The sequence below is a fragment of the Octopus bimaculoides genome, chromosome Z, assembly GCF_046866305.1.
Source record: "Octopus bimaculoides isolate indiv1 chromosome Z, ASM4686630v1, whole genome shotgun sequence".
NCBI lineage: Eukaryota > Metazoa > Mollusca > Cephalopoda > Octopoda > Octopodidae > Octopus > Octopus bimaculoides.
The window spans coordinates 10,687,616-10,715,400 of record NC_142944.1 but is presented as its reverse complement, the minus strand read 5'-3'; the positions used below and the strand labels follow the sequence as shown (position 1 = coordinate 10,715,400).

Here is a 27,785-nt window from a genome sequence, read left to right as displayed (position 1 = left end):
CTTTCAAAATAAAGATCACATTTTTTTTTTCACTTTATTTTTATTTAAAGAAAGTCGATTGACTTTATTCAATATAATTACAGGTAGTCAATAAATCAAAGATTTATGAGTGAAAGGTAAAACTGACTTTTATCAACATCAATCAAAACAGACATGGTTGTCAGTGGATGAGTGTTTATACAAAGAAAGTTAACGATTTCCTTACATTATGAGGCAGGATTAGAAATTTGAATTTCAAGTCAAGGAATAAAAAGAGTTGACATATTTCATCATCATCATCAGCATCACCACCACCACCACCACCATCATCATCATCATCATCATCATCATCATCATCAAAATCACCACCACCACCACCACCACCACCACCACCACCATCATCATCATTTAGTGTCTGCTTTCCATGCTGGCATTGGTGACATCTTATTCTTGTTTATTATGGAAGTTTGGTTCCAAAATATACATGGTGATAAATGAATGTCTTCAAACATTTTGTAAATGGAATGAATAACAGATTTATTGACGCCAGCTTCATGCTTTACAACAGCAAAGCTTCCATTATCATATTCTGTTGGTCATCTCTGCATTTTCCCTCCATAAAAAATATACTCATCTGCGTTAATTGATAGGATTAGGTACCTTGTACTGTTTTTCTGTTCATTGGTCCCATGTTGCTATGTATGATTATGCAAATACATTAAAAGGAAAAAAAAAAAAAATTATGCAGCTTCATAGCACGATGATGTAAAGACAAGTGATGGCCAACAGTCAGTGGATTGTGGGTAGTTGAGCATTGTGACTGGTGGCTGGGGCATGCTTTTGTGATACAAGCAGAATCTTCAACTGGTTGCTAACCTCTGTTATCACAAGTCAATTCGTGAGAAGTGTAACATGATTCACAATTGAGCACACCATGTTATCATGGATCAGTGACGAATGAATCAATGATGAACAAGGCTACATGTATACAGAGATGGGATGATCATAACTAGAATGTCTATGAAGTAGTTGTATGCTGTCAACTTAATGTGACAGTCCCCTGAATGGAATAATATTACTGTTGTTTAGCCCTAGGAAGCTGCACCACTTCCTGTCAGCCTTGACACATTTCCTGTGTCCTTATGTTTACAAGGGGGAGACAAGCACTTTGATGCTTGACAGGCATCTCCAACTAGCAGGCCATTGCTACTCCAGACTGATGACGAGCAAAGACTCAGAAACATGTCTCTGGATGCAGGCTTAGCTAAGTGGAGGTGCTTGTCTCCCCCTTGTAAACATAAGGACACAGGAAATGTGTGAAGGCCGACAGGAAGCAGTGCTGCTTCCTAGGGCTAAATAGCAGTGGTATTATTCCCTTCATGGGACTGTCACGTTAAGTTGACAGCATACAACTACTTCAACATATCACTACTGCATAAATCTCTCCGAGAGATTTAGAAATGTATTATTTCTAGGATGTCTATAATCAGAAGCCTGTGCAACCAGGACAAACCTGTGGCTAAATAACAATAACAGCAACTATACAGTCACATTGACCAGTTTCTACATAGGTTTCATCTACACAGTTTCATTTACAGGTTTGTGGCTCAAGTTTATGAAAGCTACTATAAAAGCTGATACATGTTCAATATGCCACATGGAGGGTATCAAACCTAAAACCATGTGATTCCAATGTAAACTTCTTTAGCAAACAGCGCAGGAGTGGCTGTGTGGTAAGTAGCTTGCTTACCAACCACATGGTTCTGGGTTCAGTCCCACTATGTGGCACCTCGATCAAGTGTCTTCTACTATAGCCTCAGGCCGACCAAAGTCTTGTGAGTGGATTTGGTAGACAGAAACTGAAAGAAGCCCGTCGTATATATATATATATATATATATATATATATATATATGTATGTATGTGTGAGTGTGTTTGTGTGTGTGTGTTTGTCTCCTCAACATCGCTTGACAACCGATGCTGGTGTGTGTATGTCCCCGTAACTTAGCGGTTCGGCAGAAGAGACCGATAGAATAAGTACTAGGCTTACAAAGAATAAGTCCTGGGGTGCTCCAGCATGGCCCCAGTCAAATGACTGAAACAAGTAAAAGAGTAAAAGAGTAAACATGTGAGTTCAGTCCCACTGCATTGCACCTCGGGCAAGTCTTCTACTATAGCTTTGGGCCAACCAAATTCTTGTGAGTGGAGTTGGTAGACAGAAACTGAAAGAAGCCCACTGTGTGTGTGTGTGTGTGTGTGTGTGTGTGTGTGTCTGTGCGTGTGTGTGTATCTGTGTGTGTATGTACATGTATATGTGTGTGTGAATGTGTGTCTTCATGTCTGTCCAGCAGCACTGCTTGAAAATTGATGTTAAATGGTTTATGTCCTCATAACTTAACAGTTCAGCAAAAGGGTTGATAGAATACATACCAGGCTTAGAAACATAAGACATAAGTACAGAGGTTAGATTAATTCAACTAAAAATTCTTCAAGGTAGTGTCCTAGCATGGCCCACAGTCTAACGACTGATACAAGTAAAAATATTTAAAACAAAAATAATAGAAAAAAACAAGTGTTTCAAAATAGAAAATAGAAAAAGACGAACATTTGAAAGAAGCCCATTGTATGTGTATGTGTGTGTGTGTGTGTGTGTGTGTGTTTGTTCCCCACCACCACTTGACACAACTGGTGTTGGTGTGTTTATATCCCCATAACTTAGCAATTTGGCAAAAGGTATCAACAGAATGAATACCAGGCTTAAAAAAAGAAAAAAAAAGTTAATGGCGTTGATTTATTTGACTGAAATTTCTCAAGGCGTTGCCCCAGCATGGCCACAGTCCAATGACTGAAACAAGTAAAAGATAAAAGATATACTGGGATTGATTTGTTCAACTAAAACCCTTCAAGGTGGTGCCCCAGCATGGCCACAGTCCAATGACTGAAACAAGTAAAAGATAAAAGATATACTGGGATTGATTTGTTCAACTAAAACCATTCAAGGTGGTGCCCCAGCATGGCCACAGTCCAATGACTGAAACAAGTAAAAGATAAAAAATATACTGGGATTGATTTGTTCAACTAAAACCCTTCAAGGTGGTGCCCCAGCATGGCCACAGTCCAATGACTGAAACAAGTAAAAGATAAAAGATATACTGGGATTGATTTGTTCAACTAAAACCCTTCAAGGTGGTGCCCCAGCATGGCCACAGTGCAATGACTGAAACAAGTAAAAGATAAAAGATATACTGGGATTGATTTATTCAACTAAAACCCTTCAAGGTGGTACCCCAGCATGGCCACAGTCCAATGACTGAAACAAGTAAAAGATAAAAGATATACTGGGATTGATTTGTTCAACTAAAACCCTTCTAGGTGGTGCTCCAGCATGGCCACAGTGCAATGACTGAAACAAGTAAAAGATAAAAGATATACTGGGATTGGTTTGTTCAACTAAAACCCTTCAAGGTGGTACCCCAGCATGGCCACAGTCCAATGACTGAAACAAGTAAAAGATAAAAGATATACTGGGATTGATTTGTTCAACTAAAACCCTTCAAGGTGGTACCCCAGCATGGCCACAGTGCAATGACTGAAACAAGTAAAAGATAAAAGATATACTGGGATTGGTTTGTTCAACTAAAACCCTTCAAGGTGGTACCCCAGCATGGCCACAGTGCAATGACTGAAACAAGTAAAAGATAAAAGATATACTGGGATTGATTTGTTCAACTAAAACCCTTCAAAGTGGTACCCCAGCATGGCCACAGTCCAATGACTGAAACAAGTAAAAGATAAAAGATATACTGGGATCGATTTGTTCAACTAAAACCCTTCAAGGTGGTGCCCCAGTATGGCCACAGTGCAATGACTGAAACAAGTAAAAGATAAAACATATACTGGGATTGATTTATTCAACTAAAACCCTTCAAGGTCGTGCCCCAGCATGGCCACAGTCCAATGACTGAAACAAGTAAAAGATAAAAGATATTCAGGGATTGATTTGTTCAACTAAAACCCTTCAAGGTGGTACCCCAGCATGGCCACAGTCCAATGACTGAAACAAGTAAAAGATAAAAGATATACTGGGATTGATTTATTCAACTAAAACCCTTCAAGGTGGTGCCCCAGCATGGCCACAGTCCAATAACTGAAAGAAGTAAAAGATAAAAGATATACTGGGATTGATTTGTTCAACTAAAACCTTTCAAGGTGGTGCCCCAGCATGGCCACAGTCCAATGAGTGAAACAAGTAAAAGATAAAAGATAAAAGAAAAGACATCTATTTCATGCTTCTATAGGTTTAACTATTTATTTATTCTGATGCTATTCATTCTGAGTGATGGCACCGTTCTTGGAATGATGCAATAACATTTTATTACATTTATTTATATATATATATATATATATATATATATATATATATATATATAGATCTAACCATCCTCAGATTGACATAACAATGTGCTACGATGCTTATGAATACCAATTCATCCATCCTCAGAATGATATTAGTTTTAATAACACTTGCATATCATTTCTATCACCCTTCTGTCATCCTTGCAATGATATCATGCTTTGTAATGCTCATATATTAATTCAAATGTCATCAGAATGTTATAATGTCGTAACAAGAAGGCAATGAACTAGCAGAGGCATTAGTACGCCTGGTGAAATGCTTAGCGGTATTTCGTCTGCCACTACGTTCTGAGTTCAAATTCCGCCGAGGTCGACTTTGCCTTTCATCCTTTCGGGGTTGATAAATTAAGTACCAGTTACGCACTGGAGTCGATATAATCGACTTAATCCGTTTGTCTGTCCTTGTTTGTCCCCTCTGTGTGTAGCCCCTTGTGGGCAGTAAAGAAATAGGTATTTTGTCTGTCTTTATGTTCTGAGTTCAAATTCTTCCGAGGTCCACTTTACCTTTCATCCTTTCGGGGTCAATAAATTAAGTACCAATTGCATACTGGGGTCAATCTAATCAACTGGCCACCTCCCCAAAAAATTTCAGGCCTTGTGCCGAGAGTAGAAAAGAATAATCTAACAAGGATTTGCAAATGTTTGTCTTTTTCTACCTTTTCCGTTTTAAATAATTTTACTTGTTTCAGCCATTAGACTGCGGTCCACTCTAGGGTACCACATTGAAGAATTTTTATTCGAATTAATCTAACCCCTGTACTTATGTTTTTTTTTCTTAAGCCTGGTATGTATTCTATCAGTCTCTTTTGCTAAACTGCTAGGTTATGAGGTTGTAAATCCATTAACACCAACTTTCAAGCATTTGTTGTTGTTGTTGGCACTCCGTCGCTTACGACGTCGATGGTTCCAGTTGATCCGATCAACGGAACAGCCTGCTCATGAAATTAATGTGCAAGTGGCTGAGCACTCCACAGACACATGTACCCTTAACATAGTTCTTGGGGGAGATTCAGCATGACACAGTGTGACAAGGCTGACCCTTTGAATTACAGGTACAACAGAAACAGGAAGTAAGAGTGAGAGAAAGCTGTGGTGAAAGAGTACAGCAGGGTTTGCCACCATCCCCTGCTGGAGCCTCGTGGAGCTTTAGGTGTTTTTGCTCAATAAACACTCACAACGTCCGGTCTGGGAATTGAAACCGCGATCCTATGACCGCGAGTCCCCTGCCCTAACCACTGGGCTATTGCACCTCCACTTTCAAGCAGTAGTGCTGGACAAACAGGCATGAAGACACACACACTCATGCATGCACACACACACACACACACACACACACACACACACACAGTGGGCTCCTTTCAGTCTCTGTCTGCCAAATCCACTCACATGACTTGGGTTGGCCTGAAACTATAGTAGAAGACACTCTCGCAAAATACCACTCTGTTGGACTGAACTCATAGCCATATGATTGGGAAGTAAGATTTTTTACCACACAACCACACCTGTGTGTGTAGCCACACTTATTGATTTACCCAAACTCAATAATTCTCATAAAATTATCTTTTCATAAACTTGATTTTTTTCTTTTCTCATGTTTGCTTCTTTTTAGATGCTAAAACAATGAATAAAAGGAAATTAGTGATATAAAAACCTCCAATGTTAACTGAAATTTTTACACTACTTAGCCATTGCTGGACTGCAGGCCAATGGTGGTTTAACTGACTGAAACGTCGATAATATTTTTAAGAATAATAGATTTATACTCTGTAAAAAGTATAGAGTAATCCATCAGATAATTATATAACTGAATATAAAAACAAGTATTAATATATATATATATATTTATATAAGACAGGCTTCTTTCAGATTCCATCTACCAAATCTAAAAAATGGTAAAAATCCCTTTTGATTATGAACAACCATGGGATTGCACCTAGAAATTTACTCTCCAAGGCACAAGTCCAGCCAAAGTTATTTATAGAAGACCAGCAGTCACCCATACATACCAGCCTCCCCCTCTCCACACCACTGGTGTTATCCAAGGGAATGGCAAAGGCTGATATAGCTTGGCACCTGTGACGATGCAACTCGTTTCTATAGCTGAGTAAATTGGAGAAATGTGAAATAAAGTGTCTTACTCAATAACACAACACACAACCCAATCCAGGAATCGAACTCACTACCTCATGATTGTGAACCTGGTGCTCTAACCACTGAGCCATGTACCTTCAAGAGTGTTGAGATGCTTACAGCACCTAGGTTTCCCAAGCGGTTACACATCTAAGTACTAACTAGGCTTGACGTTGCTTAACTCCAGCATTAGATGAGGACCAGTGCATTCAACATGTTATGGCCATAAGCCTACCAAATCTACTCTCCAGAATATAAAGAATTTTAATTTACAACACCAGTCATGGCAGAGTGTATATAGAAAGTGTCTGTAAGAAAGTACATACCATATATCATCTAGGTCACCTGGATTAGCCAGGCTGTCTGGTGTCAAATTGGATCTGCTGGCCACAGCATTTGCTCCATTCCCTTCATTCTCTCACCATTCTCCTCCACATTGTTCCAAATATCTTTCTTAAATCATCTTCTTACCTGATTGGAAGTCTTCTGAGTGATCTCTTCCATTTGCACAGAGAGCCATAGAAAGGTAAATGTTGGGAATTTCCCTAAAAAATCACATCTAGGTCGGGGATAGAACTGGATTGAAGGATGGCATCACATGATACCACCATGCAAAGCTACAATGGGCCAGTCATGTCACAAGGTTCACAGACATACCATATTTATTCATGAACGTTGTTGTTTGTTTCTTCTCGAGCCATACTTGGCTCATAAGGGTCGGTTTTCCAGTTTCATTGGCATATAGGTTTCCCACCTGGACGGGATGTTAGATGCAGGAGGAAAGAGTGAGAGAAAGTTGTGGTGAAAGAGTCAGCAGAAGTTTGCCATTACCTTCTGCCAGAGTTGTGTGAAGCTTAGGTGTTTTGCTCATAAACACACATTGCCCGGTCTGAGATCTGAACCTGTGATTCCTCTACCACAAGTCCATTGCACTAACTACTAGGCCATGTGCCTCCTTATTCATGTATAAGTTCTATTATTTTACATTTAATTTTAATTGAAAAAATCTGTTGAGTGACTGATATATGGAGCAATGCTTAAACTATGACAGGGAAACATTTAGTAGCATGTAAAAAGCACTATCTGAACGTGGCTGATACCAGTGCCCCCTGACTAGCTCCCATGCTGGTGGCACATAAAAAGCACCGTCCAAACGTGGCTGATGCCAGTACCCCCTGACTAGCTCCCATGCTGGTGGCATGCAAAAAGCACCGTCCAAACATGATCGATGCCAGGACCGCCTCCGGTGGCACATAAAAATCACCATCCAGATGTGGCTGATGCCAGTACTCCCTGGCTGGCTCCCATGCTGGTGGCACATAAAAAGCACCGTCCAAACGTGGCTGATACCAGTGCCCCTTGACCGACTCCCATGCTGGTGGCATATAAAAAGCACTATCTGAACGTGTTCGATGCCAGGCCAACTTGACTGGCTCCTGTACCGGTGGCATGTAAAAAGCACCCACTACACACTTGGAGTGGTTGGCATAAGGAAGGGCATCCTGCTGTAGAAACTCTGCCAGATCAGATTGGAGCCTGGTGCAGCTGCTGGCTCTCCAGACCTCAGTCAAACTGTCCAACCCATGCTAGCATGGAAAGCGGACGTTAAACGATGATGATGATGATGATGATGATTTAACACTAAATTTAGGGTTAAGTACTGCATGAATAAACATGGCAGCTGTATCTGGTAAATGGTGGAAAAAGTACAAACGCATTGTCGTATTTAACTGAGTCGATAGGATATTGTGTACAGAAAATGTGTTGTAGATTCATGTGTGTGTGTGTGATCAGATAGTGATCACCAATGATGAAGAGGAAAAAAGTAACTAGCTGCATATTTTAAAACTATTTGAAATTATTTTGACAAAGCTCAATCAAATTAAGAAAAAAAGGAGAAAAACAACTAGCTTCTAGCTGAATGAGAGAGAGAGAAAGTGTGTGTGTGTGTGTGTGTGTGTGAGAGAGAGAGAGAGAGAGAGAGAGAGAGAGTATGTGTATGTGAGAGAGAGAGTGTGTGTGTGTGTGAGAGAGAGAGAGTGTGTATGTGTGTGTGTGAGAGAGAAAAAGTGTGTGTGTGTATGTGTGTGAGAGAGAGAGTGTGTATGTGTGTGTGTGTGTGAGAGAGAGAGAGAGAGAGAGAGAGAGAGAGTATGTGTATGTGAGAGAGAGAGTGTGTGTGTGTGTGAGAGAGAGAGAGTGTGTATGTGTGTGTGTGAGAGAGAAAAAGTGTGTGTGTGTATGTGTGTGAGAGAGAGAGTGTGTGTGTGTGTGTGTGTGTGAGAGAGAGAGAGAGTGTGTGTGAGAGAGAGAGAAAGAGTGTGTGTGTGAGAGAGAGAAAGTGTCTGTGTGTGTGTATGTGTGTGTGTGTATGAATGAGAGAAAGAGAGCAAGAGAAAGTGAGAGCTTAACCTAGCTTGTTGGTGGCAGTTCCCAAAGTAGGCGGTACCATCCCCCCAACCCGGATCTTTTGACTGCCCACTTTGGGAATCACAGCACTACTCTCTAATCTGCCCTCAGCTGGCACCAACAAGCATGGCTAAAACTCTCCCTATCCCTCCCACGCTCTCTCTAATAATAATAATAATAATAATAATAATAATAATAATAATAATAATAATAATGATAATAATAATAATAATAATAAGAAGAAGAATTAGAAGAAGAAGAAGAAGAAGAAGAAGAAGAAGAATTGGAAGAAGAAGAAGAAGAAGAAGAAGAAGAAGAAGAAGAAGAAGTTAGAAGAAGAAGAAGAAGAAGAATTGGAAGAAGAAGAAGAAGAAGAAGAAGAATTGGAAGAAGAAGAAGAATTGGAAGAAGAAGAAGAAGAAGAAGAAGAAGTAGAATTGGAAGAAGAAGAAGAAGAAGAAGAAGAAGAAGAAGAAGAATTGGAAGAAGAAGAAGAAGAAGAAGAAGAAGAAGTTAGAAGAAGAAGAAGAAGAATTGGAAGAAGAAGAAGAAGAAGAAGAATTGGAAGAAGAAGAAGAATTGGAAGAAGAAGAAGAAGAAGAAGAAGAAGAAGAAGTAGAATTGGAAGAAGAAGAAGAAGAAGAAGAAGAAGAAGAATTGGAAGAAGAAGAAGAAGAAGAAGAAGAAGAATTGGAAGAAGAAGAAGAATTGGAAGAAGAAGAAGATGAAGAAGAAGAAGAAGAAGAAGTAGAAGAAGAAGAATAGGGCAATAATGGGATGGCCAAAGTGGGGCGATAGATGGCAATGTGCCACCCCTCTGCTTTTCAGTGGTACACTCAAGTTCAAGAAATAGAGTTTAAAAATCGATCTGAAAAATGTTGTTTTAAGAAAACTAATTTCAAGCAAGGATAGAGAACAAAAAAAAAAGAAAAGAAAAGATGCAAAAGTTTACTAATGAAGCTGGTTGTTAAATTCTCAAGAGAATTCCCTAGAAAGATGGAGACATATGGCACTGAATGAAAACAACATCAACAACAACAACAATGATGACGACAACAGCAGCAACAACAATGATGACGACAACAGCAGCAACAACAATGATGACGACAACAGCAGCAACAACAAAATGTGAAGAAATATATATATATATATATATATATATAATAATTTTCCCAGAGGATGTAGCAACCGTTACCAATATAGCATAAGAACTTACCTTAGGAGATCATTAATTAGATTCCTTAAGGGTCGTTCTCACAGTTTATATTTATATATCGAATTTGAAGTCTCTGTCTCTTTTGAATATGAAAATTTAAAAGTTTAAAAACCTTATATATTTATATATGCTTACCAACCACATGGTCCCGGGTTCAGTCCCACTGCGTGGCATCTTGGGCAAGTGCCTTCTACTATAGCCTCGGGCCGACCAATGCCTTGTGAGTGGATTTGGTAGACGGAAACTGAAAGAAGCCCGTCGTATATGTGTATATATATGTGTATGTGTGTGTTTGTATGTCTGTGTTTGTCCCCCCAACATCGCTTGACAACCGATGCTGGTGTGTTTATGTCCCCGTAACTTAGTGGTTCGGCAAAAGAGACCGATAGAATAAGTACTAGGCTTCCAAAGAATAAGTCCTGGGGTCGATTTCTTCGACTAAAGGCGGTGCTCCAGCATGGCCGCAGTCAAAAGACTGAAACAAGTAAAAGTGTAAAAGTGTAAAAGTGATATAATATAAATAATATATATATATATATATGCTTATATACATACGTATATATACATACTTACATGTATATCATCATCATCATCATCGTCGTCGTTTAACGTCCGCTTTCCATGCTAGCATGAGTGGGACGATTTGACTGAGGACTGGTAACCAGATGGCTGTACCAGGCTCCAATCTGATTTGGCAGAGTTTCTACAGCTGGATGCCCTTCCTAACGCCAACCACTCTGAGAGTGTAGTGGGTGCTTTTACGTGTCACCCGCACGAAGGCCAGTCAGGCGATACTGGTAACGGCCACGCTCAAAATGGTGCATTTCATGTGCTACCCGCACAAGAGCCAGTCCATATATGGGCCCAGGACATCACAAAATGTAAACAACGAAAAATACGAAGTATGAGGATATGGAATATGAACTTTTTTTGCAAAACAAATGGAAACAAGACAAACAACACAAAGAATGACTCTTCATCAGTTGTCGGCTGTTTTTCTAATCCGTATTTCGAGCATTTCACGACAAGATACACCTTTGATAAAACAGTTGCTCCTGCAAGGCTAATTAAATAAAATTTGGGATTTTGCGGAGGGTCAAAATTGGTGACAAATTCAGGACATGAAAGCAAACAGGAAGGGCTGCTAAGCCTAAATGAGGTTGTGGTGTCAAATGTGAAGAAACAAGCTTGGACGGCAGAGTAAGCACATAAATGTGAAACAAGGTAGGAAAATATAGTACTCAAATTAATAAAGCTGCAAAAACATCTCATAAACTGTTACTCAGAGTTTCTCATTCTTGTTTTTGTGATGTTTTTTGCAATTTTATTAATAGTATGTATATATAGCCAGTTCACTTATTCGTATCTTTACTTCAATGGGCACTAAACTCTGCTTGCGAAGACCTGTTGAGGCATGTGAATTTGAAATCGTAATTGAACCATATTCGATGAACCATATTCGATGAACCATATTCGATGAACCATATTCAATGACTGGCATCTGTGCCAGTGGTGCACTAACAGCACTGTCCGAGCTGGATCATTGTCAAAGCAGCTGTCTGACTTCCGTGCTAGTGGCACGTAAATAGCACCATTTGAGTGTGATCGTTACCAGCGTTGCCTAGTGGCACTTGTGCCGGTGGCACGTTAGAAAATTATTTGAGCGAGGTCGTTGCCAGTGCCACTGGACTGGCTCCTGTGCAGGTGGCATGTTAAAAACACCATTTTGAGCATGGCTGTTGCCAGTACCACATGACTGGCCCTCGTGCCGGTGGCACGTAAAAGCACCCACTACACTCTCGGAGTGGTTGGCGTTAGGAAGGGCATCCAGATCAGATTGGAGCCTGGTGCATCCATCTGGTTCACCAGTCCTCAGTCAAATCGTCCAACCCATGCTAGCATGGAAAGCGGACGTTAAACGATGATGATGATGATATCATTAATAATATGTATATATATGTATATAATCAGAGTTAGCGGTTATAGTAACCGACTAAGGGATGAAATATTTGTATATACTATTGGTATCCGTTATCTGAATTATCCCTGGGCATTGGTGTGCAGGCACACCATACACATAGAGTGCAGATGGCTACAGTATAAACAAGAGTTTATCAGGAACCAATGCAAATAATTAGAAAATGGAGAAGGCCACAGCTTAACCAACACATCGATTGGCCCCCACACTACCTATTCATTGACTTATCCCCCGTATCTTTTTTCTTTTCTTGTTTATTTTATAAACAAATCTTTTGTAACGGTTTTAACTTGCGACCTCAGTTCAAATTGTAACTGACCAATTGTAGAGACCACTGGACTTAGACCTGCACCATTGTTGACCATAGATGGGACTCTTGGCATTGATTTCTGTGAGTAAATTTTTTCTCTAGTCCCCTACAATAATTGTTTACTTTTACTTGAGTTTACTCCGTTAGCATAGGTATTACCCTTTGATAATCAAGTTAGTATTTTCCTTTTATATAGTTTCTTGATAACTCCTTTTTTTAAACATCCTGACCCCCAACCTTCTAATTGCACCTACTCATTGATAAATTGCAGTATTCCCTTGACCATTACTAGCTCACTCTTTTACCTACCGACCTTGTAGCCCCTGATGGTAAATTATTTGCTCTTACCATATTGGGCTTCTAAACTATTTGTTTAAGCCATGTTTTTCTTTCCTTTTCCTTCTTTTTGTTTATATTTTACAATCTTGTTTTTCACTCTGATGAAGATGAAGAACTTTATTCTTGCATTTATTTATAGACTGCAATTTGGCAATCTGATCAGTAATGGCTGTAGGATATCTTATGTCACCTCTTTTGTTCTGTCATACTTTGTATTAAAAAATAAGGTATGGATAGAGAATACATGTGTGTGTGTGTGTGTGTGTGTGTTTGTGTGTGTGTTTGTGTGTGTGTGTGTATGTGTGTGTGTGTGTGTGTGTGTGTGTGTGTCTGTTTGTCCCCTACAACCACTTGACAACTAGTGTTGGTGTGTTTAATGACCCCGTAGCTTAGTGGTTTGGCAAAGGAGACCAATAATAAGTACCAGGTTAAAAGAAAACAACAACAAAAAGCAAAAATAAGAATTGGGGTCAGTGTGTTTGACTAAAAATTCTTCAAGGTGGTGTCCCAGCATGGCTACAATCCAATGATTGAAACAAATAAAAAGTAAAAGGTAAAAGACATGTACTCTTTTTCATAACATGCCCCTTTTTCATAACATGCCCCTTTTTCATAACATGCCCCTTTTTCATAACATGCCCCTTTTTTATAACATGCTTTTTTTCTTGTATGAAAATATGGTAAGGTTCTGGCTGTGATAAAAGAGGAAAACTTTGTAAGATTGAAAGGTAACATTGAAGTTGCACCAATATCAGGGCAGAATATTGTACCAATGAGAGAAAGAATGAGAGAGGACCCCCTTCAGTCATGAATCACCATGGGATTGCCTCAAGAAATTTCCCCTCCAAGGTACAAGCCTGGTCAAGGTTGTTAATGGAAGACCAGTAGTCACCCATGTATTCCAGCCTCCCCTCTTCACGCCATTATATGTATATAGGGTAAAATGTAAAGAGCTCCTTTGGTCATGAATGACCATGGGATTGCACCTAGAAAGTTCCCCACCAAGGCACAAGTCTGGGCAAGGTTGTTTATGGAAGACCAGCAGTCACCCATGCATACCACCCTCCCTTCTCCACACCACTGGTGTTATCCAAGGGAAATGCAAAGACTGATACAGCTTGGCACCAGTGACCTTGCAATTAATTTCTACAGCTGAGTGAACTGGAACAATGTGAAATAATGTGTCTTGTTCAAGAACACAACACACAGCCCAATCTGGAAACTGAACTCACTACCTCATGATTGTAAGCCTGATGCTCTAACTACTGAGCCATGTGCCTTCACATTTTATCAATACAATGTATTTCAACCAGTAATGTTTTAATATCTTGATCCAATAACTTGATTAGTATTCTTTTATCTTTTACCTCTTGTTTCAGTCGTTGGACTGTGGCCATGCTGGGGCACCACCTTGAAGAGTTTTAACTGAACAAGTTGACCTCAGTATGGGGTCAAAAACATACCAGTTGGTACCCATAATATGTGTACCCTTGTGTGTGCCCTTGCCTTGACATCCTGTGATGATTGTAGATGAGAACTGCTGTCATTACAAATGATGCATCTTTGTTCCCAATCCTCCATGGTAAAAACATGTGTGGCCATGGGGAAATATTAACTTACTTGGTAGCAATTGAGGATTGGTGACAGGAAGGGCATCCAGCCAAAGGAATAGCTACCTAGACAATTTCTATCCAACTTCATGCAAGCTTGGAAAAGTGGACATTAAGTGATGATGATGATGGTGGTGGTGGTGATGGTGATAGTCAGAGAGGAATGAATAGTGACTATGACCCTTTATGCTCTCGCTGGTTCTCTGAGATTGATTAGAAGAAGGAAGGGACGGAGGCTGGGAGAAAGGTATAATAAAATCATAAACTTGATCTGAATACTATCATCTGTCAAGATGTAGCAATCATCATGTATCTATGAATGCATGTGTATGTGTGTGTGGTGTGTGTGTGTGAATGTAAGTTTCTATGACGATGGCCATATTTCCCATGTCTCCATCTCCACATGTGTTTTGCTGATTATAAATGGAAGCATGCAGATGGTGCTATTTGCATTGCAGTCGACTGTGCTGTGAACGTTACGCTCAGTTTTCTTGGCCTCTCTTGACATGTTGAGTGATATTTGTAAACAAAAGTCACATTCCAACAGTGTTGTTTGTCTCTTCATGTTTTAGCCACCATTTATTAGTAGGTAGTTAGTGAGTAGGTAGGTAATTTGGTAGGTGGATGGTTTGATAGGTGGATAGATAAGTCAGTAGATAGGTAGGTAGGTAAATTAGGAAGTAGGTAAGCAGGTAACTATGTATTTAGGTAGGTAGGTAAGTTGGTTTGTAGATATGTAATTTGATAGATAGACAGAGGTAGATTGATAGGTAAGTAGGTAGGTAGATACATTTCTTTTATTAGCCACACAGGGCTCAACGAAGATGGGACAAATACAATGTAGAGCTTTTCTTTTTGGGAGGGGGAAGGAAGGAAAAAAAAAAAAGTGGTGGTGTCGAGCAAAAGGGATCGTAGGAAGGGAAAAAGGGGCAGTTCGATCAAAAGGGATCGAAAAAAAAAAGAAAAGGAAAGGCCGATCAATAGGGACCGTGTATCACACAGTAATGTTCTCGTGTAAAAAGAGGGGAGGACAGTTTAGGTTTAGCCGTGGAAGGAAAAGCCTACGGAAAAGACCACGGTAACCTTGGTCAATATTCTCATTGAAGAAACTATAACAGTAAGTGACTCTCTTTTGCCTTTTTGTTTTATTTTTTTTTCCTGTTCATAGGGTTATGCTCAAGATGGCTCCGTCGTTCACACGTGCCATCCTTGCTACATTCACCCATCTTTTTTTGAAGCATTCACTAGACAAGACTTCCCTTTCTACTCTCACCTTCCTCTTCAGGTGATACTTGAAGAAGTTGATGAGAGATTGCCCAGAGAGGAAAGTCTTTGTCTCTAGACCTTTCAGACGCGTCCACCATACACATTCTTTCGCCATAGCCACAAGTACGATGAAAATAGCTCTTCCTTCCCGTTTAAAGGAAGGAGGCGCGACAATATTCACGATAGACTCGGCTGATAGACCGACTCGTCCCACACGCGATAGCAGTTGTTCGACGTAAGCCCACAGCTCGGAAATGGTGGGACACTGTACGAGTGCGTGCAGAACGGTTTCGTCGCTCTGCCGGCATCTCGGACAGGTCGGCCCCGTGTTTCTCGAGCCATGCCTGTAGAGCTTATCCCGAACGGGTAGTGCTTCTCGATAACACTGCCAGGCCAGGGATCTCTGGAAGTTGTCCATAGGTCCCGGTCCGAAGGTCGTCTTAAACAGGCGGGTCAGGTATTCCTCGTCGACGCCCAGGTTCGCCCCGAGATCGTCGTCGTACCTTCCCTCCACTAATCCACTATAGAATGCGTTAGTTGTGATGCAGTCGCTCAAGGTTGACCCGGGTTGTTGGAGTTGCCGAAGAGCAGCGCGACACTCGCGGTGCCATTCGCCCTTCCTCGGCCTCTTCTTGATCCATGACTGCAGTTCGGTCATGGAGACGAGCTGCGGGAAAGCGCGCCGCACAAACGGTGACCACACCTGTTCACCGCTGTCTACGTAGAGCCGGAGATGTCGCAGTCTCAGCGCGTGTCTGCGCATCATCAACCACGGCATGCCCAGTCCTCCTTTTAACGGGTGTTGGCAGCAAACGGATCGCCTAACCATCGGAACGCTTCCTTTCCACAAGAAGCGGAAGAGGATGCGCTCCAGTTTGGTGATGGTAGGGTCGGGACAAGGAACGACGGTCAGGCGGTAGTAGATGACGGACGCGATGTATGTGTTCGCCACCTCCGCCCGACCTTTCAGGGAAAGCTTCCTCTCGGCCCATTGCCGGGCTAGAGTGGCCACCCTTCTCGTTGTCTCGTCCCAGTTCTTCTCCGTTTGGAGGTCTGGACCAAACCAGACCCCGAGCATCTCAACCGGACCGTCAGTCCAACGTCCCACGACGGAGGCGCTACTTGACGGCATGGGGTTGCTTCTCCAGGTGCCGAGCCGCAAGCCCACTGACTTATCCCGGTTGATTTTCGCTCCCGTTACCGCTTCGTAGTCTCTCAGTGTCTCGCCGACAAGCTCGATGTGCTTTTGGCTAGACACTATGACGGTGACGTCGTCCGCGTATGCCGACACGCTCGTCCCGCATCCCAACTCTCGCGGGATGCCCCTCAGCGTCGCCAGCTTCCGCAGTAGTGGCTCGAGAGTCAACACGTACAGAAGCGACGAGAGGGGGCATCCCTGACGGACCGAACGTGCAATGTCGAAGGGTCTTGATAGATGCCCATTGACGCGAACTACCGAACGGATGCCTCTGTACAAGGCAGCCATCCAGCCGCGGAAAATGGGACCGAAGCCGGCTGCTATGAGGACAGCCTCCAAGTATTGATGGTCTACCCTATCGAAAGCTTTCGATTGATCTAAATTGATCAGGGCCCCACCCATGCCAGGTTCCTTAACTACCCTCTCTATGATGTAGCGCATCAGATGGAGGTTGTCATGGATGCTCCTGCCCGGCACCGCGCACGTTTGCGCCTTGCCGATCAGTTTCTCGATGACAAGCGCCAACCGCTTGGCTAACACCTTGGCCAAAATTTTCAAGTCTGCATTGAGCAGAGTGATGGGCCTAAAGTTATCTATGACGTCCCCCTTGTTTGGATCTTTCTTCAGCAGCGTTACGGCTCCTCGACTCACAAAACCGGGAATGCTCCCGTTTTGCTGCCAGTTGCAGTACACCGCCACCAAGACGTCTCCAAACAAGTCTGGCTTACAGTTGTAAAGCTCGTAGGGCAGACCATCCAAACCCGGAGATTTGTCCCTCGAGCATCCCGCCATCGCGTCCCTCACTTCCGCCGCCGTGATGGCACCTTCGCAGCACTCCGCCTCTCTTGCCGAGAGTCGTGGCAGGCTGTGCAGGTAGGCACTGAAGTCCACCCTGCGTTCTCGCTCGCCATTCGTCCCAAACAGTCGAGCAAAGTGCCGCTGAAAGGCCTCACACATTTTGCTTGGCTCGAGAAGTTCGCGCCCCTGTTCATCCACCAGAGACCGAATGGTGGCTTTGTTGCCCTGTTGCGCCTCCGCCACCCGGGCCTCTCGTGCGGCTCCAACACCTTCGTTTCTTAGAGCACGCATCCTAGCCCTGACAACGCACCCTTCGTGTTTGGCGTTGAAGTGTTGGTCAAGGGCCAACCTCGCCGCCAAAACGTCGGATGCGATGCCACTTCTAATTGCCTCTTCTAGCTTCTTAACTAGTTCACCCTCTACTCTGTTTCTGTCTATGGCTAGTGCTTTGCTATACCTAACCGCTTCTGCTTTTATTGCTCTCTTGAGGGCAAACCACCATTTGTTATTGATGATGGCTCCTGTCAAAGCCCTCTTTACTAACGTGCTAATCCGGTCTCTGAAAACTGGTCTCGACGGGAAAGACGCGTTTAGTTTCCAGTAACCGGAGCCCTGCCTATGTGTCTTGTCTAAGTCTAGCGTACACGTCACAAGTTTGTGATCCGTGTAGCTGACTATGTGAAATTGTGGACACCCTATGCTATCTCTATCTACTCTCCTACACAGTATTCTATCTAGATACGATCTCGACGACCCGATGCGGTTTGTCCATGTCCACATTGGCGCATTCGGGTAATCGAGTCGGTACCTGTCAGACAGTTGAAAGCGTCTGAGCAGGTCTTTGAGGCATTTGCATCCCCGTCTATTCCTATCTCTGCCCACATAGTCTAGATGCGTGTCCAAGGTAGCATTCCAATCCCCCACTAAAAGTAAAGGACGAGACGTTCCTAGGAATACTTCTAGACGTCGAAAGAAATCCGGCCTACCTGTTAAAGGTGGTGCGTATACTGATATGAGTCGAAAAGCACACCCATCGCTGCCATCGACATCCAGAACAACCAATCTACCCTCCGGGTCTATGAATACTGTCTTTACTTCGAGATCCAGACTCTTGCGAAAGAGTACCGCCGTGCCACTACCGCCCATTCTCGGCAGACAGGGAGAAAAATAAATGTTAAACTGTCTGCCAAACATGGACGATAGGGCCCGCGGATCATGGAGTCTGGTCTCGCTTATGGCTATGATTTCTAGTTTATGTGACTTTATGTCATTTAGGAGGTACCCTTGTTTCCAAGGGGACCCCAAGCCACGCGCATTTACACAACCAATCTTGAGCATCATTTTGATTTGAGTGTTAAAGTTTTATAAAGAGAGTCACTTACCGTTTGAGAGTTTTTGTGTCTCCTCCTTCGGGTTTTCTTCGAGGAGATCACTATATAGTTTTTTCGCCAGGTATTTTTGGCATTTGCCAACTGCCTTTGGAAAAATAGATTTTAGTGTGTGGTGCAGGGTTGGTGTTATGTGTAGTATTTTGATGTGTCCTGGCGGTGTTGTGTATGGGTGGTTGCTGGTTTTTATGTCTTCGTTTGTTATGTTTGTTTTTGTGTTGATGTATTCCATCAACTCTGAGTTTTTTGTGTTGATGGCAGTGAGCATTGTGTGTGTACTTGCTTTTGGGGTTTTGTTGCTTGTGTTGTAGTTGTGTGTGCTTGTGTTGGTGTCTGGAGTGTTTTCGGGAGTTGTGTATCTCCCTGCTTTGTTTGTGTTTGCTTTTCTTTTGTTGCTCCTCTTCCTCCTTCCTTTCTGGGCTATTTGCCATTCCTCATTAGTTTCATCTTCCGACGAAGGTTCTGAGGAATCGGAAGGGGGTAGGGGCAAATTGTGAGCGTCTGTGTGTGCTTGTGTGAGTGGTTGTGTTGCTGTTTTTGTTGGTGCTGATGGCTTGTTATTTGTGTGAGGTGTGTGTGATGTGGGGGAGGGGGAAACAGTCTTGGAATTTTCTTTCTTTTCCCCTGCTTCCTCACTTGTTGTTTTTGCAGATGCTGTTGTCTTCTCAGTTGCCAGTGTTGCTTGTGTTTCTCTTGTTTTGATTGTTGATGGTGGTGTTGGTAGTAGGGTTTTTTTTCCGGGTTTTGGTGGTTGCCCTTGTTGCTTTTTTTGGTTGGCGGCGGTTGGGCAACTGTCCTTGAGGTGTGCCTCGCTGCCGCATACATAACAACGTGGCCGCCTTCCTTCCACCACTACATATAACTTGTGGTCCTTTGCCAGTTGGATGTGTGTGGGGATCTTTTGGCACTCCTCTTCAGTGATGTGGAGGAGGACTTCGACTTTTTTTCCTCCTTCCCAGTTTTTCTCCTCTGCAGTAGCAACTTCTAATATATTTGCCTCCTCCATTTCGAGGCATATAGATAAATAGATAGATAGATAGATAGATAGATAGATAGATAGATAGGTAGGTTGGTAAGTAGGTAGGTAGGTAGGTGGGTAGGTAGGTAGGTAGGTAATTATGTAGGTAGATAGTTTGATAGGTAGATGGCTGAGCAGGTGGGTGGATATACATTAATAGGTAGGTAGATTGGTAGTAGGTAGTGTTATATGGACTGTTAGATATGTAATTCGTCTGACGTTCCGTGTGTCATGTGGTTCGTCTGAGTTCATTGTTTCATTGTTGTTGTCTTGTGAGACTGTCGTAGTAAAATGTCATTGATATATATATGGCGGACATGACTTTTGTTTATTCATAACGAACATTGGGTGAGTGCGTTCTTTGTATGTAATTGAACAATAAATGTAATAATTAAATTGTATAACTCGTTGTGTTATCTCTGCGAGTCATCCGAGGGAAACATAACAGGTAGGTAGGTATTTTGGTAATTTGGTAGCTAAATAGGTGGGTAGGTAGGTAGGTAGGTAGGTAAGTAGATAGGTAGGTAGGTAGGTAAGTAGGTTGGTAGGTAGGTTGGTAGTTAGTTAGTTAGTTAGGTAGGTAGGTAGGTAAGTAAGTAAGTAGGTAGGTAGGTAGGTGAGTGGGTAGGTAGGTAGATAGGTGGGTAGGTGGGTAGGTAGGTAGGTAGGTAGGTAAATTAGGGAGTAGGTAAGCAGGTAACTATGTATTTAGGTAGGTAGGTAAGTTGGTTTGTAGATATGTAATTTGATAGATAGACAGAGGTAGATTGATAGGTAAGTAGGTAGGTAGATACATTTCTTTTATTAGCCACACAGGGCTCAACGAAGATGGGACAAATACAATGTAGAGCTTTTCTTTTTGGGAGGGGGAAGAAAAAAGGTAGATAAACAGATAGATAGATAGATAGGTAGGTTGGTAAGTAAGTAGGTAGGTAGGTAGGTAGGTAGGTAGGTAATTATGTAGGTAGATAGTTTGATAGGTAGATGACTGAGCAGGTGGGTGGATATACATTAATAGGTAGGTAGATTGGTAGTAGGTAGGTAGGTATTTTGGTAATTTGGTAGCTAAGTAGGTGGGTAGGTAGGTAGGTAGGTAGGTAAGTAGATAGGTAGGTAGGTAGGTAAGTAGGTTGGTAGGTAGGTTGGTAGTTAGTTAGTTAGTTAGTTAGTTAGGTAGGTAGGTAGGTAAGTAGGTAGGTAGGTGAGTGGGTAGGTAGGTAGGTAGGTAGGTTGGTAGGTAGGTTGGTAGTTACATTTCTTTTATTAGCCACACAGGGCTCAACGAAGATGGGACTTGGTAGTTAGTTAGTTAGTTAGTTAGGTAGGTAGGTAGGTAGGTTGGTAGTTAGTTAGTTAGGTAGGTAGGTAGGTAGGTAAGTAGGTAGGTAGGTAGGTTAGTGGGTAGGTAGGTAGGTTGGTAGGTAGTTTGGTAGTTAGTTAGTTAGGTAGGTAGGTAGGTAGGTAGGTAAGTAGGTAGGTAGGTAAGTAGGTAGGTAGGTGGGTGGGTAGGTAGGTAGATAGGTGGGTAGGTAGGTAGGTAGGTAGGTAAGGAGGTAGGTAGGCAGGTAGATAGGTAGGTTGGTAGGTAGGTAGGTAAGTAGGTAGGTAGGTAGATAGGTAGATAGGTGGTATGTAGATAATTTGGTAGGTAGGTAGGGGGGAGTATGTAGGTAGGTTGGTTGATAGTTTATATATTACATATTCACAAATAAACAATAAAATAAATAACCCAACAGGGACAATACAATAATGACAACAATCTCTAACCAGAATAATTGGAATTAAAATTCAAACTCTTAAAATACTTTTGAGCAGTAAAATAATGAAAAAAAATCAAATAAAAAGATGTTTCAGTAAGTGTGGTGAATGGGTTTAGGGTGAGGTGTGAAATTTATTCTTTACTATGATAATGTCAATGCTAGGTGCTAACTGTTCTTGATTTATTGGTTTGAGTAAAGGATTTATCCGAAAACCTGAGAGGATAAGAATCAAAGTTGGCAGAACTCAAGAATAATGACATAGTTAGTGCATAGTAAAAAAAAAAATAATAAAATAAAATAAAATCCTAATATTATTCAGATTAATTCCAGGTGAAATAAATAAATAAAATGTTATAAAAAAAAGTAAATGTATAAAAAAAGTAAATGTATAAAAAGAAAGACATATAATGATTAATCTTTCCAGAAGGAATTGCATATCTAAGATAATTAGGAATGTTAATCAAGAATTTGTCTTCACAAAAAAGAAAAAGAAATGTTTTTTTTATTATTTTTTTTTTTGGTTTTTGGTTTTTGGTTATATGCTATGCTGTTTAGGATGACGACTGTGATGATGATAATAATGATGAGGATGATGAGGATGGTGGTGATGGTGGTGGTGGTTGGTGAGGATGATGATGGTGGTGGTGGTGGCAGAGGTGACAGGGATGATGAAGATGATTATGATGAGCTGATGGTGATGGAAGTAGTAACAGTAGCTAATGGTGGTGGCAGCGGGGACAATGATGATGATGATGATGATGATGGTGATGATAATGATAGAGGTGGCGGTGCATTGGTGGTGCTGCCCCTGCTGATGATAATGATGATGATGATGGTGATAACTATGGTGTGAAGTGAAGGGAAAATAATTTTAAAATGTCAGTAAAAGAAAAAATTGGAATCGTAGCATATTTATTCTTTTATGACCAAATATCGCAAACAATTTCTTTTGTCTGTATGAAGAGAAAAATGGAAGAAATTCTCTGCTTTTGTTGGCATTTTTTGACTCAAGAATTCAAGAATGATATGGCTGTGTGGCTCAGAAGTTTGTTTCACAGTCATGGCGTTCTGGTTTCAATCCCGCCATATGTTATTTTTGGATGATTGCTTTCCACTGTAGCCTTCGATCATCTCAAGTTTGAGTAAGTGGAAACTGTGCAACAATCCATTGAATGGACTACATCTAAACTTTTGGATTGCAGGTTTAACCTGTCATTAGGTTTAAGACTTCTACCTGGCTCATGCGTTGGGCCTCACAGAGGCAATGACCAAGACCTTTGACATCATGTCATGCTTGAGAAGAAGACCCATGAAACCAAGCGAAATTACAGTCGTGACAGATATCGGTGTTATATAAATGGCACGTAAAAGCACCCATTACACTTTCAAAGTGGTTGGTGTTAGGAAGGGTATCCAGCTGTAGAAAACCATGCTAGATCAGACTGGAGTCTGGTGCAGCCTTCCAGCGTGTCAACCTAGTCAAACTGTCCAAACCATGGACAACAGATGTTAAATGATGATGATGATGATGATGATGATGACTTAAACCCACTGGGATGCCACCGCATAACTTGACACTAAAACTGGGTGCTCCCTTTATGTTGCTTAGGAATCTTGACCCATCTTACCTGTGTAATGGACCTCTCTTAATTGTTACTTCCATGAAGCTCCATGTCCTACAGGTAACAATCAGAACTTGTAGTCACAAAGGAGAAAATATCTTTATTCCAAAAATTCCTCTCATACCTACAGATGTTCCATTTGAATTTAAGACGCTTCAGTTCCCAGTCAAACTAAGTTTTGATATTTCAATTAACAAATCTCAGGGTCAATCCCTCAAGGTAGCTGGACTTGATCCCTCTACTACAGTCAACCCTATGTTGCTTGCTCAAATCTTGAAAGCAGCAACATTTTATTCATTCTAGCACCAACAAAACATTACACAATGAATATTGTTTACCCTGAGGTGCTTCAACATTGACAGATTTTTCAGTTCGATATTCTATTATTACAATTTGGATATTTTAAAATAAAATATAGATATTTTGAAATAATTATGAGAATGTTGCCAGTACTGCCTGACTGGCCTTCGTGCGGGTGACATGTAAAAGCACCCACTACACTCTCTGAGTGGTTGGCGTTAGGAAGGGCATCCAGCTGTAGAAACTCTGCCAAATCAGATTGGAGCCTGGTGTAGCCATCTGGTTTCACCAGTCCTCAGTCAAATCGTCCAACCCATGCTAGCATGGAAAGCGGACGTTAAACGATGATGATGATGATGATATCTTTATATTTATTGTTTACTAATCTGAATAAAAACAATAGTAACCCGGGCAATGCCAGGCCATTCAGCTAGTTAGATATATATAGTAATGATATACTAATATTACAATAATCTAGGACAGTTATAACTGCCTCTTCTGAAATAGTCTGTAAACTTCTGGAAAGCATCTTGTAAATTAAAACCTTCCATCAAAGTTTTAATTCCATGTTAATTTATGTAAAGAACACCAGCTTGATAATGACAAAATTATTGTACTAAATTCTCCATTATTTTCAAAATTGATTGAAACAAAAACAGTGAATCTCAACAGAAATATGGTAACAAAAGGGTTAAAGTGATCCAAATTGAAACCTTCCATCGGAATTTTGTGTTTATTTATGTTCTAAATACCAGCTTAATAATGACAAAATTATCTTAAATTCTTCCTTATTTTCAAAACTGATTGAAACAAAAACAGTGTATCTCAACAGAAATATGGTAACAAAAGGGTTAAAGTGATCTAAATTAACACCTTTTATCAAAATCCCATCGTAATTTATTTTTCTAACACCAACTTAATAATGAAGTTATTTTTCTAAATTCTTCATTATTTTAGCAAATTAATTGAAAAAAAAAAAAAACGATGCATTCTAAAAGAAATATGCTAACAAATGGAGTTAACCCTTTTTTAAAATCATATTTCTCAATTTAAAGTCTGGAATTAGTTTGAATTAATTTGAATTTCATCATCATTATTGTTTAACATCTGCTTTCCATGCTAGCATGGGTTGGACGATTTGACTGAGGACTGGTGAACCAGATGGCTACACCAGGCTCCAATCTGATTTGGCAGAGTTTCTACAGCTGGATGCCCTTCCTAACACCAACCACTCCGAGAGTGTAGTGGGTGCTTTTACATGCCACTGGCACGAGGGCCGGTCAGGCAGTACTGGTAACAGCCATGCTCAAGTGGTGTGTTTTACGTGCCACCTGCACAGGAGCCAGTCCAGCGGCACTGGCAACAACCTCGCTCAAAAATTTATATGTAAGCATTCTCCAGACTACATTCTCTAACTAGGGGTAAGTGAGTCATTACACATTCATTCACCCTGGTAGAAAGAACAGCCAAATTACTTCATCAAACATACATAATGATCTTAAAAACAAAAACAAAATCGTTATTTTTAATCACTTCTAGATTCCATATAGTGACTCCCCATTGGCTCATATACAGGTATGATATGAAGGTATGATATGAGGGAGATTTGGTTGCTAATTCTATCAGATCTAGCTACCATGAAGAGACTCTGCATGGGTTCAAGATGTGATTTGGTCGAGATTTTGCTGCTATTTCTGGCAGGTTTAACCACTATAGAAAGACACCCATTAGTTCATACTTCAAACAGTTGAGTGTTATTTGATTCTACTGCTATTTCTAGCAGGTTTGGACACTGTGGAGAGACTCTCAATGGCTCACACTTAAAACATTTGAGTGTTATTTGAGGGAGATTTGCCTGCTATTTCAACAACCACATTGAGGCTTTTATTTGTTGCTGTAGGCAATGTCATTAAAGGAATTGAAGTAGCTGGAGATGATGGGTGATGGTGGTGGTGGTGGTGGTGGTGGTGGTGGTAATGATTCTGATGATATAGGAGATGGGGATGGGGCAGTGGTGTAGATAATATAATAGTAGTGGTGGGGTTTAACACCCTTGATTATTGTTGTTGTGGTGGTGTTGATTGTCGTGATAATGTTATTTTCCAATTTAGGCACATGGGTTATTATTATTATTATTATTATTATTATTATTATTATTATTATTATTATTATTATTATTATTATTATTATTATTATTATTGAGTGAGAGAGCAGTGCATGCCATCAAAGTGAGACTGGGGTAAAATATACGAAGCCCAATATACCCATCATGACTACCTGTCTGATAAGGGTACACCAGGCACATGCATCACAACCATATGTGGGTGACATGGTGATCTCATATCAAGATAAACAGTGCATGACCTTGCAGGTGGGGCCCAGTGAGAATTTTCTTCAGGTTGAGTAGCACCATTATCAATAATATTAATATGCCAACTTGTTCTTGTTGTATGTATGTACCTGTGGTGTGTGTCACACTTACTTCAAAGGAAGAGGTGAGTGGCAAAGCGAGGGAGAGGAAGACAGAGAGGAAGTAAGAGAGAAAGTGAGAGAGACAGTAGATACATAGATCGAAAGAAAAGTTGATACATAGACACAATGGTAAATCAAAGACAAGTAACTACAGCAAATATTGGATGTCACTTTAACTTTTCATTACCACACCAGGATAAAATTAACTCACAAGTGGCTGAGTACTCCACAGACCACTAATAATAATAATAATAATGATAATAACAATTATAATAATAATGTACACAGTATATGGACAGTTCCCACAAGCATTTTTAAAAACATTTCTGCCGTTTTGGGATTTCCTGGTATCTGAGCTAGGTAGCAATCAGCCCCTTTTGCTATCATTCTTATGACAACAGGTATTATTTTAGTCTTCAGGTTCCACATTTTGCTAATTTCTATTTCAAAATCTTTATACTTGATCAGTTTTTGGTAGATCTTGACTGATACATTTATGTCGATTGAGACAGTCATATCAATGAGGAGGCATGATTTTTGGCTGAAGTCCTTCAATATGATGTCTGGCCTGTTTGCATCTATCTTTCTGTCACTTTGAACGGTGAATTTCCAGAGGAGTGAGATGTGACCATTCTCAAGCACTGGAGGTGGTTTGTGTTCTTAACAATTTTTATAATGGGGTAGGTCCAGGTTTTTGCAAATTACCCAGTGAATATTTTGTGCAGCTCTATCATGCCTGTTGAGATATTCTGTAAGTACATGGAGACAACATGATCAATGGTCTCATTTTGTTGTTGACATACATGACATGTTGGGAAGCTAACATTCTTTAATATGTTGGCCTGGTATTTCCTTAGGCTGCTATGATTAAACCCTTCTGTTTCTGATTTTAAGCCAGAAGCCAGAAGCCAGAAGCCAGAAGCCATTGATGGGTAATGGCTTTGTCAACATCGGCATTATTCGGTCTCTTTGGATATGTGCCATTGAAAGGATTTTCTTGCTATTCATCATCATCATCATCATCATCATCATCATCATCATTTTGGAGGGAAGGCATAGTTATTTAAATCAACTCAAGTACTTTACTCTAGAATGAAATAATGAAAGAAGAAAAAGCATAATGTCCTTGGAATGATGAAAAGCATGGTGGCACTGGTGGGGTTTGAACTCAGAACAAAAGAGCTCTAACTTAATATTACAAGATAATTATTATTAGTATTTTTTTTTCCCTTCTGCCTTACAATGATTTTGCTAATCCACTATCATTGTTAATTAAAGTGTTGATTATAATGGTGATGATTACGAGGGAAAAAAATTTTCTAATTTACTGTTCTTAGCCTGGGAGAGAAAAACTGAAATGACAATGGGTTTTTATCTGTCTAGGAGTGATGAATAGTGAATAATGATGTTTGAGAATAGTGCTGATGAAGCCGATGATGACGATGATGATGATGACAATGGCAATGTTAAAACGCAATAACAAAGATGACGTGATGATGATGATGATGATGATGATGATAATGATGATGATGATGATGATAGTGATGGGAATGATAAAATGCAATAGCAATGATGATA

General features: G+C 40.8%; 1 protein-coding gene across 1 annotated transcript in view; it reads left to right on the top strand.

Annotated features, from left to right (window-relative positions):
- Positions 1 to 27,785, top strand: part of LOC106873611 (sn-1-specific diacylglycerol lipase ABHD11) — a 229,817-nt gene that overhangs the window by 82,413 nt on the left and 119,619 nt on the right. The gene's annotated exons all lie outside the window — the stretch shown is intronic.